This window comes from Cricetulus griseus, assembly GCF_003668045.3.
Source record: "Cricetulus griseus strain 17A/GY chromosome 1 unlocalized genomic scaffold, alternate assembly CriGri-PICRH-1.0 chr1_1, whole genome shotgun sequence".
Lineage (NCBI taxonomy): Eukaryota > Metazoa > Chordata > Mammalia > Rodentia > Cricetidae > Cricetulus > Cricetulus griseus.
Window position 1 is genome coordinate 270,034,293 of NW_023276807.1, and position 6,000 is coordinate 270,040,292.

Genomic DNA, 6,000 nt, shown 5'->3' on the forward strand with positions numbered 1-6,000 from the left:
CCCTGCTCCTCACCTGGGCAACTCAGAGCTGACCCTGCTTGTGATGGTGCAGGTGAGCCAACCCCTAGGGCATAAGTGTGGGAGAGCTATCCCCTCCTCATCTGTGGTGGAGCATGGCCAGGGGAGAGATTCCCCCTTGCCCCTCCCTGCCTACAGCACTCACGAGAGCTTTTTCTGCCCACCTTTCCCGGAATCCTTCTCCTCTCCTAGCCCTACCTATCTTCCAATAGGCCAAATAGTGTTTTATTCATCAACCGATAAGAGAAACTTAAACAGAATAGCATCTCCCATCACCAGGGGGTTGGTTGCAAGTTACTTTGGTCATGGTCAGGGAGGAAACTAACGAAGTTAGATTAAGGGATTTATTTCTTTTCCTTTGCTCAATCCTTCTTTCACTTTTATCTAAAAACGGGGAGGGAGGATAAAGGAATGATGGATAAAAGGGTAGATTATTGAATCTACTTTTAGACTAAAAAGCAACTACTAGTCTCAACAATTTTACATCGGTATGGATTTTTGTATATTGATACAAATTCAATGTCATTTTTGTTACAACATCATACTGTAAGGTATTGCACCTATGCAACTCATTTAAAATTGTAATGTAAAGTTCTAGTCCTTGAAAGCTACTATAACAAACTGTTTAGGATAATTAAGATAACAATCAAACTTGTAGTAAGGGTTTAGATGTAGACAGAAATTAGCTCTATTTAACCTCATATTTTAGATAGATGGGTCTTCAAACACTTCAGAGATCTACAGAATATGGCATTTAAGATGTTTTAGCAGCAGAAGGCTTATTATGACAGTGAGATGTGTCTGCTCCTGGCAGCACCAATCTATTTCAAAGAAGTTGATAGCATCCAAGAACCTCCATATGGAGTTTGCAGGGTTTCTATTGTTGGAACAAAACACCATGACCAAAAGGCAAGTGGAAAGGAAAGGGTTTATTTGGCTTACACTTCCACAGCACTGTCCAATATTGAAGGAAGTCAGGACAGGAACTCAGACAGGGGAGGAACCTGGAGTCAGGAACTGATGCAGAGGCCATGGAGGAGTGCTACTTATTGGCTTGTTCCTCGAGGCTTGCACAACCTGCTTTGTTATAGAACCAGGACCACCACCCCAGGGATGGTACCACCCACAATGTGCTGAGACCTCCCCCAAGAATCACCAATTAAGAAAATGCTATAGTGGGAAATTACCAATACGGAGTCAGGTAGAAATATAAGGGTATTTAATAGGGAAAAGCCTTACTTACAGAGCGACCTAGCCAGCCGGCGTGGTAGCGGTCTGTCCAGCAAGCAGCAAAGTGAAACCGAAAGCGCAAACGCAGTCACACTATGTCACTCTGACCACGCCCTCACAAGCCTGGTTAGGCACACCTGTAGCCAGCCCCTAAGAAGGCGTGGCTACAGCTTCCCCTACAATTCCCCTTTTAGTCTAAAAGAGGATTAAAACTTAACAGTTTAAAGTATCCAAAATTAACAATCATAAAGGTAAAATATAAGAAGATACAACAATCTGCTTATGTCACATCCTAACTATCTATTTTAACTAAACCCTAAAGTCATCTGACAGAGGTATCCAAGCCTGAACACCTCCTTCCAATCCCAACCATAAACAATAGGAAGCTATCCCTAACTAGGTATATACACTATCCTAAGTGACAACAATGGGGAAAGGGGGTGTAGCATCCTCCGAGTTACTTCCTGCTGAAATGGGATGATAGTCATGTTGGGGTCCTGTAGGAAGAAAATGTTAGTATAGTGAAAGTCTTGAATGAATTTTATCCAGTCCATGTTAGATGGGATTCACTTGATTGAAGATCTCGCTTGAAATCCTCAACTTGATTGGAGTCAGTATCCAAAGGTTTGGCCAGAGTGTCAGTTGAAATGGAGCAAGTTGGATCCAGGGCAGTCGAGGAGGTGTGGCCCATTTTCTTTCCAGGGTGTCCAGGTATTGCTGTCAGGCAGGTCTTCATTGGCTGTGTGGGACTCAAACATAAACAGCAGAGAAATGTTTGCTTGTGATGTACACATGCTGGGGAATGCAACCATGAGAGCATAACAATTATGAGAGGGTGTACACCTTGAGAGAAAGATCCAAGAAAAGACAAAGACAGTCCCCAAATTCTTCTTTTATTCTGTATTACATCAATTGGCTTCTTGATATAATACAGAAACTCTAAAGTTTAGTTAAACAATGTGCTTGGATTTTAGAGGAGGAAAGCCAAATCCACCTCTAAATCCAGCATTGGTTTAATTGAATAGGGACTAGGAAAGAGAAATAAGAGTTCTCTGAGAGACAGATGTAAAGTTTACCATATGGCACATTCCTTTTGTTTGATGTTATAGCTACCTTCTCTTCTTAAGTATCTACCCATGCAGTGTCCTTTGCCTTCTGAAGATGAGTTTTCCTGTGAAGATAAAAGCAAAACATTTCCCTTTCCTTTGGGAGGTTTCTATTTAGTTTATGAGATATACCTTAGTAGAATACCTGTCATTTGTCCTCGTCGAGAGGTTTTTCCTTTTTCACAAGAATCTTGATCAACTTTGATGGTATCCAAAGTTTTTCTTCTCCTGTGGAAACCAACGCAAAACCCCTACCCCAACGTAACACATGTCCTGGTTTCCATACAGAGGTTAGTACATCTTTGAAGTATACCGGCTGATTGAGTTCAGCATTTTTTTCCGTAGTCCAGTGTCTTTCTGCAGCTGTTTGTCCTTTCTCATTGGCATTAAGAAAGTTTAGTGTTAATAAAGCATTATGCAACCTATGTTTGGGGGGTTTAGTCTTCCAAGCTTGTTTGTTGAGCATCTCCTTTAGTGTCCTATTAGATCTCTCAACCACTGCTTGTCCTGTAGGATTGTGTGGTATACCAGTAACATGCTTTATGTTATAATATTTGAAAAATTGTTCCAATTTTGTAGAGACATATGCTGGAGCATTGTCAGTTTTTATTTGTGCAGGTATACCCATAACTGCCATCACCTCTAGCAGGTGTATAATAACAGAATCAGTTTTTTCAGAGTTAATAGCAGTAGCCCATTGGAACCCTGAGAATGTGTCTATAGTATGGTGCAAATATTTCAAATTTCCAAACTCTGCAAAGTGAAAGACATCCATCTGCCCTTAGGATTACAACCTGCTGGCAATGGAGTTTGATTATAAAAGGAACAAGTAGGACACTTTTTCAGTATTTCAGTATCTCCTTGGCTTGTTGCCAAGTGATAGAGAAGTCCTTTTCAAACCTTTGCTATTTACATGATGTTTCTTATGAAATTCTGAGGCTTCTAGCACACTTCCAATTAATAAACGATCAATCTCATCATTGCCTTGTGCTAGTGGGCCAGGCAGACCCGTATGGGATCTGATATGTGTAATATACATAGGATTACTACTGTTTCTGATAGTTTCCTGTAATTGTAAAAACAGAGAAGTTAACTCTGTATTATCAGGAACAAATTCTGCAGTCTCAATGTGTAACACGACTCTCTCTGTATATTGGGAATCAGGAACTATATTAAGAGGTTCCATAAAATCCATGAGTACCATGAGAATTGCATATAATTCTGCCTTCTGTACAGATGTATATGGACTTTGAACTACTTTATTTACCTCACCTGCTTTATAACCTGCCTTACCTGATGTGTTGGCATCAGTGTAGAAGGTAAGAACTCCAGAAATAGGAGTTTGTCTTACAATACGTGGAAGAATCCAGACTGTCTTTTTTATGAATTTAATTCTGCCAGTTTTGGGATAATTGTTGCTTTGTTCCCAAAAAGTCAGTAAGAGCTATTTGTCAATATTCATTATCCTTCCATGAGGAGGAAATTTCTTTATTAGTTAAAGGTACTATAATTTCTGCTGGATCTTTTCCAGTCAGCTGACGAAGTCTTAATTTACCCTATAAAATCAAATCAGAAATGTTTTCTATATGTCTTTAACTTTTTATTCTGTTTATATGGCAGAAATATCCATTCCAATATAGTGTCTTCCCTTTGCATCAGAATTGCAGAAGGGTATTCTCTGGATGGCAAGATAACCAGAATACAGTCTAAATCAAGGTTTATCCGATCTACATGTGCATCCAATATTCTGTTTTCTACCCATTGTAACTCTTTTTCTGCCTCAGCAGATAATATTCTAGGACTGTTTAGGTCCTTATCACCTTTAAGGGCCATTTTTAAATGCTTTAAGTCATGTCCTTCTACACCAATAATCGTCTGTAATTGAGAAATTTCCCCTAATAATTTCTGAAGAGAATTAAGAGTTTGATAACGATCTCTCCTAATTTGTACCTTTTGAGGTCTGATTCTTTGTAAGTCTATCTTGTAACCTAAATAGTTAATAGAATCTCCTCTTTGTATCTTTTCTGGGGCAACCTGTAACCCCCAACGAGGCAGAACTTCCTTCATCATTTTAAACATACGTTCCAAAGTTTCCTTATTAGAATCTGATAAAAGAATATCATCCATGTAATGATAAACAAGAGATTGTGAAAATTTCTTACGAATTATTTCCAAAGGTTGTTGTACAAAGTGTTGACACAAAGTAGGGCTATTTAGCATTCCTTGTGGCAAAACCCTCCACTGATATCTCCTAACTGGCTTGAATTATTAAGAGTTGGTACAGTAAATGTAAATTTTTCTCTATCATTTTCCTGTAACGGTATTGTGAAGAAACAGTCTTTTAGATCAATGACTATGATAGGCCATCCTTTAGGTATTAAGGAAGGTAATGGCATTCCAGGTTGTAGAGAGCCCATTGGTTGAATTACCTTATTTATAGCTCTCAGGTATGTTAGTATTCTCTACTTACCTGACTTCTTTTTGATGACAAATACAGGAGAATTCCAAGGACTGGTAGATTCCTCTATATGTCCAGAGTCTAGCTGTTCCTGTACTAACTTTTCTAAAGCCTCTAGCTTCTCAGAGGTCATAGGCCATTGTCCTACCCAAACTGGTTTATCTGTAAGCCATTCAATGGCAGGGCCTTTGGCTCCTCTGAAGGTCCATCATTTGTACCTAGTTTCTGTACAGCATGGATGGTTGGTAACCATTTTCCATAGCGTCTTACCAGATCTTTTCTACTATCTAAAGATTGTACATAATTTGTATCTGACAATGGAGGAATATTAATCTGAGTATTCCATTGCTGTAAGAGATCACGACCCCAGAGATTTATAGCTATATCTGTCACGTATGGTTTTAGTATCCCTTTCTGTCCTTCCGGTCCACTGCAGACCATTGAGTTAACATTCTGTCGAACTCTAGATAGAGTTCCAATTCCTAAAAATTGTACATTTGCCTCTCTTAAGAGGCCATTTTTGAGGCCAAGACTTTTGAGTAATAATAGTTACATCCGCCCCAGTGTCCACTAAGCCAGAAATAACTTTATTATTAATTTTCACTTTCAACTGAGGCCTTTTATCATTAATAGAAGCTTGCCAAAATATGTGTTTCTCATTTTGTCCATTTACATTTGATTCTTTATCACTATTCAAACTACCATCTAGAGCAGTATCATTTTTTTACAATAGACAAAGAAATATCTATTGTTCCTGTGAGAGACTGTCTTCCATTGTTATTGGGAATGACCTGACCTTTCTCGATGTGGGGGCCTTCTTGAGTTCCCCCTCGGGGTTTCCCGACCTTAAGGGGTTTCCTTGTATGTCCCTGGTAGATCTACATTCATTGGTCCAGTGTCTGCCCTTACCACATCTTCTACACAATCCAGAAGGCAGTGGCCTTCCGTATGAGGCATTGTTAGAATTCATTTGTCTACAATTTCTCTTAGTATGTCCCATTTTACCACAGTTGAAACATCTAGGTTCCTGGAGCCTTCATGGTCTCCAGGGGAAGGCTCTTCCTACCCAAGGTTCTGGTTCATAGTAGTAGTAACCTCTAGCCTCTTGGTATCTATGTTGACCTCTGTAAGGTGCTTCTCCTTGCCAAGCCCTTACATCCTCACCTCTAGACCTTTTAATTTCCTGTT